Genomic DNA, 13,192 nt, shown 5'->3' on the forward strand with positions numbered 1-13,192 from the left:
AATGCTGCTAGGTAACATCTCTAAGATCTGCCTCATCCTTTGCCTGTGTAATTTTACCACCAGCCCTGCTTCACAAGGCTCACTTGGGGTCAGTGGCAACTTGATCTTCCACATTTATTCCCAGCTCCATGAGCTTTAAGCTCCACTAGCATCCATTAATGGCCCTTAGCAGATGGAGGAGCATTAGTGGAACTGCAGAGTTTGCAGACCCTCAGCTGCCTTCTTCCCTGTACTGATGCAGCAAGTAGCACTCCAGATCATGGGACTCAGCCTTGAGACTCTGCAGGAACTCCTCAGAAAAGCCAAACAGGTCCAATGTAGCTCCAGCGTCAAGTGCTGATATGGATTCTTTGCTTGTTACATGGTACTTTTAGGTGGCTGGCTATCCTTAAATGGTCTGCTCGCCTTTGCTGCACTACAGTAGTTGGAATTCCGTTTGCAGCATTGCAGGCTGTGATTAAATGAACTCGAAACCAACAGCCAAAAAGTAGTCATGCACATCTACCCAGGGAGCATCAGATAGCTGAATGCATTTTTAAACCCCTCTGAGAAGGCTGTATATACAGTATACATAAAAATAAAATAGGATACTAACATTGTGTAGGCAGATTTGGCAGATCTGATAGAGCAATATATTTCACACTGCGTAAAGAACTCCAGATTGTCTTATTCATGTACTTCGAATGGATGAAGCAAGGGGAAAATATCTAACAGCCTGTGTTTGTAATTGACGCAGAAAAAGTGTGTGGCAGAGATTACAAATTTGAGCTAAGGAAATAAAAACAGCAGAGCTATTTTAGTGTAAGTCATCTCCAAACCCAGCATTGTCCTGGATTTGACTCACTTGGCAGTGGGACTGCACACCCGCAAAATCACAGAAGGTGCACATCCGGCTAAGTGAGCCCAAGTGTCCCTCTTGATGACTGCAGTCTGCTACAATCTGTGTGCCTCTCATATTCAAGAACATTGGCACAACCAGTATGATGGTAAGCGGACTGCTACGTGTTTCCCACACTAAAGGTCCATTCCAAAAGTCAGTCAGTAAGTCATTTTCCAGCCCGCTATATCCTAACATAGGATCTTACACAGCCACACACAGCCAATCCCAGCCAACATAGGGCGCAAGGCAGGAACAAACCCCAGGCATGGCACCAGCCCACCGCAGGGCACACACACCAAGCACATACTAGGGACAATTTAGGATCGCCAATACACCTAACCTGCATATCTTTGGACTGTGGGAGGAAACCCACGCAGACACGGGGACAACATGCAAACTACACGCACAGAGGACCCGGGAAGTGAACCCAGGTCTCCTTACTGCGAGGCAGCAGCGCTACCACTGCACCACCGTGCCACCCCATTCCAAAAGTATTAAAGAATATGAGGAAAAGAGGAAGGCCTAAGAGAAGGTTTATGGATGTGGTGAGAACGGACATGCAGGTGATGTGTGTGACAGAGCAAGATGGAGAGGACAGGAAGATATGGAAGAAGATGATAGATATATATATATATATATACTGTATATTATATATTATATATACATACACACATACATATATACAGTGAATCCGGAAAGTATTCCCAGCGCATCACTTTTTCCACATTTTGTTATGTTACAGCCTTATTCCAAAATGGATTAAATTCATTTTTTTCCTCAGAATTCTACACACAACACCCCATAATGACAATGTGAAAAAAGTTTACTTGAGATTTTTGCAAATTTATTAAAAATAAACAAATTGAGAAAGCACATGTACATAAGTATTCACAGCCTTTGCCATGAAGCTCGTAATTGAGCTCAGGTGCATCCTGTTTCCCCTGATCATCCTTGAGATGTTTCTGCAGCTTCATTGGATTCCACCTGTGGTAAATTCAGTTGATTGGACATGATTTGGAAAGGCACACACCTGTCTATATAAGGTCCCACAGTTGACAGTTCATGTCAGAGCACAAACCAAGCATGAAGTCAAAGGAATTGTCTCGAGGCACAAATCTGGGGAAGGTTACAGAAAAGTTTCTGCTGCTTTCAAGGTCCTAATGAGCACAGTGGCCTCCATCATCCGTAAGTGGAAGTAGTTCGAAACCACCAGGACTCTTCCTAGAGCTGGCCGGCCATCTAAACTGAGCGATCGGGGGAGAAGGGCCTTAGTCAGGGAGGTGACCAAGAACCCGATGGTCACTCTGTCAGAGCTCCAGAGGTCCTCTGTGGAGAGAGGAGAACCTTCCAGAAGGACAACCATCTCTGCAGCAATCCACCAATCAGGCCTGTATGGTAGAGTGGCCAGACGGAAGCCACTCCTTAGTAAAAGGCACATGGCAGCCCGCCTGGAGTTTGCCAAAAGGCACCTGAAGGACTCTCAGACCATGAGAAAGAAAATTCTCTGGTCTGATGAGACAAAGATTGAACTCTTTGGTGTGAATGCCAGGCATCACGTTTGGAGGAAACCAGGCAGCGCTCATCACCAGGCCAATACCATCCCTACAGTGAAGCATGGTGGTGGCAGCATCATGCTGTGGGGATGTTTTTCAGCGGCAGGGATTGGGAGACTAGTCAGGATAAAGGGAAAGATGACTGCAGCAATGTACAGAGACATCCTGGATGAAAACCTGCTCCAGAGCGCTCTTGACCTCAGACTGGGGCAATGGTTCATTTTTCAGCAGGACAACGACCCTAAGCACACAACCAAGATATCAAAGGAGTGGCTTCAGGACAACTCTGTGAATGTCCTTGAGTGGCCCAGCCAGAGCCCAGACTTGAATCTGATTGAACATCTCTGGAGAGATCTTAAAATGGCTGTGCACCGACGCTTCCCATCCAACCTGATGGAGCTTGAGAGGTGCTGCAAAGAGAAATGGGCGAAACTGGCCAAGGATAGGTGTGCCAAGCTTGTGGCATCATATTCAAAAAGACTTGAGGCTGTAATTGCTGCCAAAGGTGTATCGACAAAGTATTGAGCAAAGGCTGTGAATACTTATGTACATGGGATTTCTCAGTTTTATTATTTTTAATAAATTTGCACAAAAACCTCAAGTAAACTTTTTTCACATTGTCATTACGGGGTGTTGTGTGCAGAATTCTGAGGAAAAAAATGAATTTAATCCATTTTGGAATAAGGCTGTAACATAACAAAATGTGGAAAAAGTGATGCGCTGTGAATACTTTCCGGATGCACTGTATACACACACACACACACACACAGAGAGAGAGGTAGAGAGAGAGAGAGCTTGCTTACTCCATACACTGTCTTTGTTGGAATTTGAACTAATGAATACAGACCTTTGATGAGGCACCGGTCATCACTTTAAAAGCCTGCTCATCATTCCACCGAATTTAGAAATTGTGCAATAAAATAATTGTCTACCTTTAATTTCTGATAAAGTAACTTTCTATACGATAAAACAAATATATTTGATAAATACCAAGTATTTTTCAGATAAGATCGTGCTGCTTTAACGAAGTGTGAATCACGTATCAATTGTGTGCCTTACACGGATAATACTGGTCAACAAGCATTTTGCTACCTCCAGGCGCTCCGGTTTCCTCCCACAGTCCAAAGACATGCAGGTTAGGTGGATTGGCGATTCTAAATTGGCCCTAGTGTGTGCTTGGTGTGTGGATGTGTTTGTGTGTGTCCTGCGGTGGGTTGGCACCCTGCCCAGGATTGGTTCCTGCCTTGTGCCCTGTGTTGGCTGGGATTGGCTCCAGCAGACCCCCGTGACCCTGTGTTCGGATTCAGCGGGTTGGAAAATGGATGGATGGATGGATGGATTCTTTCACCTGTTCTTTAACAAATTCCACTTGATGACTGTAAATCTGAAAACCGTTTTCATCCAGCACGTCCCGTTTTTTTAGTTATGATGTTCCAGGTCTTGGACAACTAGGTTGACTGGCCAGTAAAGATGGATAACAATTTTAATAAATACCGGTAATTCCACACGCTACTTACAGCTGTGCGTTGTTTACCTCGCCATTATTAATGTTATTTAAAAACTATTCATTTTTAAATTAGCAGAAAAAATGTTACTGATTACCACATGACTCTTAAGCATAATGACTCAACTCAGACTTGACACTGCAGTAGGTAGTCGGTTTTACTGTTTCCTTAACATAAGCATTTCAGGACATTTTGTTCGTTAGATTCACCATTAGTTTGAAAATTTTGTCAAGGCGATGGACAGAAACGTCGATGCGTTTCAGGATTTAAGAAATGTTTGGTCTCGAGAAAAGTGAAGCCAAAACTAAGGAAGGCGTTTTTGTTGGCCCTGAAATCCATAAACTGATGCTTGACGATGAGTTCAAAAGGGAACTGAAGCCAACTGAATCAGCAGCATGGGAAGCATTCGTGCAGGTTGTCCAGAATTTACTTGGCAGTCACAGAGCAGATAATAATGCTGAGCTTGTGGAGAACATTCTGGTATCGTCTTCTGGTTTGTTTTCATAATAAACACATTAAAACAATTTTGGTGGGCCACAGTTCAAACTCCAGATATTGTCTTGATATATTGCTATTCAATCGTGTCAAAACGTCAATGATGTGTATCTCAAAAACCTGACGTGCTGGCTTTGTTCCGATTTCACATATAAAATCAGTGTAAAAAAACTTAGAGTTGGTCGCAAGTCCCCAGTAGCAAACAAAGTATTTTTTGTAGACCTGTGTAATCGGCGCTTCTGCAGTTTAATCGCGTGTTACTTAAAAACAAAGTCCGGAACTGTTTCTACAAATCGAAGCAGGCCGGGGCCTTTTTCCGGACACACAATGCGGTTGCGTCGCGGGTATTTGAACTAACCGCGGGAAGTTACGGAAGCGGAAACGCGTTTAAACACAGGGCTCGAAGTGATCTGACTGTTTGCTAGTTCATTTCTATTAAGAAACGGAAAACTCCAAAGTTTTCTTTCGAAAATGTCACAGATATTAAGGGTGTAATCGGATTCCATTGGATAAAAAAATATTCTTTTTTCTTTTCATGCGATCACAAGTTCTAAAAGTTCTACTTTCTTTCTAGATGGGATGTGTTTATAGGTAACCATGACTATTGCTCGAAGGTGACTGGCTCGATTACTGATTCTACCCGTTTCCATCGCCGTTGGTGTCGTCATTTTCTACAGCTTCTGGGCTGTTACCTTGTTTACTGTGTATGAAACCACATGGGAGGAGAGCAGACCACCGTCAGCAAGCAGAACCGTGTCCTGATTTTCAAACGTAAGTAGAGTTATTTTTCGTTTCAGTAAATGTCCCCATGTGAACTGCGCATTGCATATTAGCAAGCTCCATTTGCAGGGATAGAAATCGTTAATCGACATCTGTTCCCTTCATGTAAAAGTGAATCCTTTTTAATTTGAAATATAGTCCTCCTCAGATCTTGCCGCTGATGCCTTTGCTGGTGCTCTTTTCTGCCTTCTGCTCTATTAATCCGGGATAACCTTCAATTTAAAGCGGCCTACAATTTTATATATATATGGGTTCAAATAATGGTCGGACGGATGGATGAAACTTAAGGCAGTGGCTGCCATATTCTTACTGTTATTAGTCCTAACCTGTAAGTTTGAATTTGCATCTTATTGTATGCATCAGCTCAAGCAATACAGTGTATGCCAAAGTATACAAATGCCATGCAGATTCGACGGAATTAAAAGAGCATTGAAATCTGCCATGGGTCTTTAAAGTCCATATAAAATCCAAGAGAAGTGGCATCTTGGGAAATGAGCAGCTTTTCGCTGTGGACCATAAATGCCGGAGTAGCAGGGTTTTAGGATGATACGCTGCATTAAAACTTACTGATCACCAGACTCGATGATTCGATGAGGGAATTCTTCTAATTTCCTTCTTATGAATCTATTGTTTGAAGTGCTTAAAGCCAGATGTCATTGCATCTGCTGCTGCAGGCTTCTGTAAATTCTTCTTACTCTTTGTAAATATTTGCTTAGTTTGCCTATACTTTTTCCTTATTTGTCAGAAGTTTTGGATCTTTATCTGACAAAAAGACAACTTGAATTACCCTCAGAAAGGGGCAGTAGCTACTTTAGCTTTATAATCTTAAAGTAGTATAAGAGTATTAAAGTGGTCACATGCTGCAAGTAACAATTTCCCTGTACGTTGTATGTGTTTGACCAACATGTCCCAAAACTCCGTAGTGATAAACAAGAATGCATTAAAACACACAGAGAGAGAGATAGAGAGAGGGGTTGGGAGTATGGACTGATACAGCTCGTTGCTTCACACCCCACACAACAAAGCACCTCAAGATCCCTAATTAGGACCCGAGTGCAGCTGGTGACACTTCAGCACCCCATTAGTTTGAATGGAACAGTGTCAGGTTTTTTTTATGGTGGGTGGAATGCCAATCCTGCCACCAACCCCCAGGTTTTTCCCACAAGTTGGAGGATCTGCTTGTAGGACTGGATGCAGATTAATGTCATACTCAGGATATAGCAATTTCAGGTTGCTCAAGGGCCCAACAGATTGGAATCACTTCTGGCATTTACGGGATTCGAACCAGCAACCTTCTGATTGTTGGCACAGATCCCTAGCCTCAGAGCCACCACTCCGCCTATTCACATACTGAATACTTCATCTTACTTTAATAGAAATCAGAAATCGGTTTACCTGATGTATTTCTAACTCCATTGCAGTACTAGGGTGTTGTACTGTGTTACCCATTATGAATGTAGTAAGAAGTCAAGCAAAATTACACCTTTTATTGGCAAACTAGAACAGGGGTGGCCAATGACCGTCCTGGAGAGCCGTAGTGGCTGCAGGTTTTCATTCCAACCCAATTGCTTAATTAGAAGCCAATCCTTGGCAATCTCAGACCTGATTTAGTTTTATGGCTTGTTAGTCTGCAATGATAGATAGATAGATAGATACTTTATTAATCCCAATGGGAAATTCACATTCTTCAGCAGCAGCATACTGATACAATAAATAATATTAAATTAAAGAATGATAATAATACAGGTGAAAAAAACAGACAATAACTATGTATAATGTTAAATATTAACGTTTACCCCCCCTGGTGGAATTAAAGAGTCGCATAGTTTGGGGGAGGAACGATCTCCTCAATCTGTTTGTGGAGCAGGACAGTGACAGCAGTCTGTCACTGAAGCTGCTCTTCTGTCTGGAGATGACATTATTTAGTGGATGCAGTGGATTCTCCATAATTGATAGGAGCCTGCTGAGCGCCCTTCGCTCTGCCACAGATGTTAAACTGTCCAGCTCCATGCCAACAATAGAGCCTGCCTTCCTCACCAGTTTGTCCAGGCGTGAGGCGTCTTTCCTCTTAATGCTGCCTCCCCAGCACACCACCGCGTAGAAGAGGGCGCTCGCCACAACTGTCTGATAGAACATCTGCAGCATCTTATTGCAGATGTTGAAGGAAGCCAGCCTTCTAAGGAAGTATAACCGGCTCTGTCCTTTCTTGCACAGCGCATCAGTATTGGCAGTCCAGTCTAATTTATCATCCAGCTGCACTCCCAGATATTTATAGGTCTGCAGTGTAAGGTTCTTGTATCGTAGATTTTTTTTTTCCTTATCAAAGATCTCATCCAAATTATTTGAAACCTAAAAAGGATCATTTCAGTCTGTTACATTTTCTATTAAATGTTTTATTAAATCAAACACCAAACAGTGCATGATGAACACGCAAAGATATAAATGGAAACAAGCTAGATGGGGAACTTCTGGCCGTGTTGTCATTTACATCTTACTGCTAATAAGGAGCCATTAAAACAGTTAATGCAGTTGTTTAAGATTTAAAATAAGCAATTAAGGGCGGGGAACCATAACAAGTGTGTCATTTTGCTTGACATCTCAATACTCCATTGCATAAAACCTTATTATTTTGTAATAGATACATATTTCAATAATAATCATTGTCAAAGAGCAAATAAGGTGATATTGATTTGCTTATTCTTCAAACTACCGTCCTTCCAGTTTCCCTTAACCTGTAACACTGAACACTGAATCCTATTCTCATGTTCTACCTCGTCTTACATATCCATTTTTTTTACTTTTTCATTGCCTTGCATAATAGTTATGTTTCTGAGCCTACTCTACCTAGCCTTTCCACTACTAAGTACACTAGCAACTAGAAGAGTTAAGAGTAGGCCATGAAACAATCAAATATGAGATGTGCCTCTTAGCACAGGGCACACATGCAGACATTTACAAAGTGTAAATATTTTAGGCACCTTCATCTTCTCATCTATGCATTATCCAGAAGAAAAGCATCGGAGTCACTTCTCAAATACCAAATGGGATTTAAAGTTAAAATAGGCTGAATGGGTAACCTCACACAAGATGATCAGATAATCGTGTGACACTACTGTCATTTTAAATAAATGTTTCTCATCTTACACAAACAATTTACTTTTCTTCTTTTTTTTTTTTTTTTTTTGGTACTTGTGTACTAAACATAGATAGATAGATAGATAGATAGATAGATAGATAGATACTTTATTAATCTATCTTTGTTATAAAAACAATATTAATTAAAGAGTGATTAAAAAAAAAGTGCAAGGTGGAGAGTCAATAACATTGTATACTGTTACCGTTCATTTACCCCACCCCCTACCCCCCCCCCCCCCCCCCCCCGAGTGGAATTGCAGAGTGGCATAGTGTGGGGGAGGAACGATCTCCTCAGTCTGTCAGTGTCACTGTTTACATCCCTCCTCGGGCGGATGTGGAGATACCGAGTGACATCATCCACTCAGTTGTTGCTAAACTGCAAAAGCAGCACCCTGAGGCGCTTGTGCTAATCGCTGGAGACTTTAACCATGTGACTCTGGACAAAACATTACCTGCCTTCTCCCAGTATGTGGATTGTAACACCCGGGGAAATAGGACTATTGACTTACTGTATGCAAACGTTAAAGATGCATACAGCGCTACCCTCTGTTCAGTGGATTCTCCATGATTGACAGGAGCCTGCTCACCTCCCGTCGCTCTGCCACGGATGTCAGACTGTCCAGCTCCATGCCTACAATAGAGCCTGCCTTCCTCACCAGTTTGTCCAGGTGTGAGGCGTCCCTCTTCTTTATGCTGCCTCCCCAGCACACCACCGCGTAGAAGAGGGCGCTCGCCACAACCGTTTGATAGAATATCTGCAGCATCTTATTGCAGATGTTGAAAGATGCCAGCCTTCTTAGGAAGTATAGTCGGCTCTGTCCTCTTGCACAGAGCAGTCCATTGGCAGTCCAGTTTATCATCCAGTTGCATTCCCAGGTATTTATAGGTCTGCACCCTCTGCACATAGTCACCTCTGATAATCACGGGGTCCGTGAGGGGCCTGGGCCTCCTAAAATCCACCACCAGCTCTTTGGATTTGCTGGTGTTCAGGTGTAGGTGGTTTGAGACAGCATGACAAAGGAAAACAGAACTGTTTTGAAGAATTCATAACATATTTATTGGGATAAAAAAATATAGTGAAATTTACAGAAATTGGAATATTATATAAATACATAAGTACAATTATTTTGACGGATTGCACCAAATTGAAGAGGGGAGGTTGCATAAGGTTTCCCCCTACCCATTCTAGTGTTGGGCTCCATGGGGGAGGTTTCACTGCCATCCATTTAGAACACAAGTACCTTTTTTTTGGGAGTTTACATATTCCTTTAATAGCATTTTATCTGTGATCACCTTCCATACATTTGAGTAATGCATAAATGCAACTATGAATAATCAGAAGGCAGTGTGGCTTAGTGGGTTATGCACTGGACTGCAGATCTTTAGGACTTCACCATCTGTGTGCCACATCACCATTCAGTACTGCAACCATAAATGATATGCACTCATTTACTGGTGTGATTAGTAAAGAAAAAAAAAATCAGCTATCTAAATAAAAATAAATGTCCGTATTTATTCTGATTCCCCATAAGAGTTTATCTCCTGCCTTCTGTCCAGTGCTGCTGGGATCAGCTGCCCAGTGCAGTCCTATAAATGAATTTAAATTTGAATTTTCTGCTTGGCTCAATACTTGATCATGTAAACTGGATTAATTTCTGTAGTTTACAGTCACACAATCTTAACATTTTTTTTAAGTTGTATAAAGTATAGTTTTACATTTTAATATGTGTGGATAGTGGTATTTTAGCTGTTTAGATTTTGAGAGTATTATGTTGTCCTAAAGTAAAGTAATTTCCATTAATTAAAAGAAGGTTATTCCTTATACTAATGCAGCTCACCTGAAAACAGGAGTAACTCTTTGTGCACTGGAATAATATTATTATGAGTCAAAAGTTTTACTTAATTCTCTTACTTTTCTATTTAAGTAATCAGCGTAGACCTCGGCATATTCCATGGTAACGTTTGCAGTGTACTATCTATTCGAGAGTATTTTTGTAATTCATGTAGTAATAAAATGCAATGCATTTTTCATTCCAACTGATGGCACATCACAAACATTAGCACTTCTTTTACAAATCACAACATTACATAGCAACCTGATGGACACACACAGGCACTTCACCTTTTATTAAGGTGGATTTATCACAGTGGTAAATAAAAATCAACACTTTTTTCCTATAATGTTTCCTGGGCTAGACTTTTGACATGTCTTGGTTAACTGGTTACAACATTTTCCCACTGCGGATTTTGCAGTCTGATTAGTTATTCCCACTTTATTACTTTCCCATGTGTTTTTGTAAGATGCATGTCCTTCTGTTTTTATTTTTTTTTTTTTTTAGCTTAATCTTCATAGCAATATATGCTTATTACTTGTAATTATCAAAATTGCCAGCTGTCAATCAGCCTGACAGTTGAAATGTCCACAATCAGCTAGTATGAGCTACAACAATTCGAATTAGCTGAGTGGAGGAAGCTTACAAAGCTAAAATAGGAAACAAACTCGCTCAGAATACCAAAAGATGTCTTGAATGAACTGAGCATAATTACTGAATTCAGTCAATCCAGGACTCTGGTGCTTTTAATATATTTTCCCTCCCACTGCCATCGTCGTCCAATGACCAGTCCCCGCACACCATCCTTACTATATGAACAACTCCTACAACTTCAACTGGAGTGGCCAGTGACAAGTCCCCCTCTAACCATCAGTATGGGCTCTCCAGAGCTGAAGATCAAGTGAGGAAGCCACGGGACCAGATGGAGTCAGTCCTCAAGTTCTTAAGGCCTGTGTTGACCGACTTTGTGGTGTCCCCTGTCCCCTACTTAGTCTCTCCCTAAGGCTCCAGAAGGTGCCACTGCTGTGGAAAGCATCTTGCATTGTTCCAGTTCCAAAGAAGGCAGGCTCCTCTTCATCTAATGACTACAGACTTGCATCTCACATCATAAAGACCTTTAAGAGGCTGTTCCTGGACTATATCAGTTCTCTTGTGGTAGACCACCTGGACCCACTACAGTTTGCCTATTGGACAAAGATTTTAGTGAAGGATGCAATTGTGTGTCTACTCCACAAGGCTTATTCCCGAGTGGACATACTATCAGGATTATGTTTTTGAGTTCTCCAGTGCCTTCATTACCATCCAGCCATCCCCATTAAGGGGGTCAGCTCAGAGCTATACATGTGATTAGCCTATTATGTCCTGGATAATGAGCTATCCATTGGGCAGATTGCAGATTGTGAGGCTCAACAACTGTGTCTGTGATGTGGATGTGAGCAACACAGGAAACCGTCCTGTCTCCTTTTCTCTTCTCTTTGTTTATCCCGACTCTAAATATAACTCCAGGTCATGGGTACTTGCAGAGATTCTCAGATGACGTTGCACTAATGGTTTGTCTTGGTAAGGGGGATTAGAATGTAAAAGTCGTGTGGAGACTTTTGTTTCTTGGTGCAGAAAGAATTGTCTGCAACTGAAGATCTGCAAAACCAAGGAACTGATTATTGACTTCTGCCTCACTAAAGGACCTCTATGTGTGGAGGTGGCGAGCTCCTATAAATACTATGAGGCTATACCCCAAAGACTAGTTGGATTGGTCTTATAATACAGAGGAACTATATAAGAATAGGCAGAGTAGGATATTTGTTTCTTTTAAAATGTGTTCTCTTTGTGTGGATAACGACATCCTTCACATATTCTGGCCAGTGTGATTTTTCTGTGCTGTGGTGTACCAGGCGGGTAGTATCACTTCAAGAGAGTCAACAAACTTCTTAAAACGGCAGGTTCAGTTATGGGATGCACTCTGGATCCTCTTGAGGTAGTACAGGAAGAAAGAATGAAGATCATGAACAATGTGGTACATCCTCTCTCTTATACAGTAACACTGAAGACTTTCAGCCTCCAAACTATTCAGGAGAAGTGTGTCAACAAACACTCTTAGGCCTCCTGTATACCAACAGCAGTACCCACATATAATGCCTCACAGAGGCAGTTAAAAGTCACAATCTATATGTAAAACACTAAATTTCCTCCTGGGACAAATAAAGTTTTAATTGTCTAATCTATGCAAAATTTTAATGAAGTTGGGTGAGAAAGCTGATGTTTCTGGAAAATGCAGAAATGTTGTGCTATCATTTCATAACTGAAAGCACCGTTTACAAATGTGATGCATCTTTATATTGCTAAAGCAATGTGTTAAATACAAATAATTATATAGAAAGACACACAATAGTTAAAAAAAACACACACACCACAAGGTCTTTCCAAATGTAGATGTTTTTTTCCTCCCTTTCTGTCTTTGAGGTTTTGAGTGTCTGTAACACTCCTGCTTAGTCTACAGCAGGCATGGCAGGCCAGCATTCAGTAATCTGGTCACGATGTGCCAGACTTGCTTTCGAGTTTGTCTGTGAGGGTTATGTGTAGGATTTGTGAAGTAATTAACTCTTATTTCTTGGTTTTAGGGAAGATGAAAGGAAGCACAGCTTTCTCCTCCTCTCTCTGTTTACAATGTTTTTCCCCTTGCTCTTCATGTCTTTCCATGGAGTACTTTTGCAAAATACTTTCTGAAGAGGGGAAAAAGAATTACTCTCCTAGATAAAAAAAATTATATACTTTTATTTATATATATATATATATATAATATATATATTTTATATCAACTTCACATTGGATTTGATAAAACAGTAGAGCAGGCAACAGAGGAGTATGTGTATAATTTTCAATAATGCCAGTTACCAAATGTATGTATTTGGAGCACATAATCAATGCTGCTTTGTGAAAGTTCAAAATGTTCTTACAGACAACAAAGGTCTGGACTACTTCTACTCAGGCGAAGCCGCAGGGGGCAGCTAGTTG

The 13,192-nt window shown here is 41.3% G+C and overlaps 1 protein-coding gene across 1 annotated transcript in view; it reads left to right on the forward strand.

Moving 5' to 3' along the window:
* Nucleotides 1-4,830: 4,830 nt before the first annotated feature.
* traip (TRAF-interacting protein) overlaps nt 4,831-13,192 on the forward strand; it is a 32,368-nt gene continuing 24,006 nt past the window's right edge. Inside the window, exon 1 of the mRNA XM_028824903.2 lies at nt 4,831-5,204. The gene's annotated coding sequence lies outside the window, so the exon portion shown is untranslated. The remainder of the gene's footprint in view (nt 5,205-13,192) is intronic.

Source organism: Erpetoichthys calabaricus, chromosome 18, assembly GCF_900747795.2.
Source record: "Erpetoichthys calabaricus chromosome 18, fErpCal1.3, whole genome shotgun sequence".
Taxonomy (NCBI): Eukaryota; Metazoa; Chordata; class Cladistia; order Polypteriformes; family Polypteridae; genus Erpetoichthys; species Erpetoichthys calabaricus.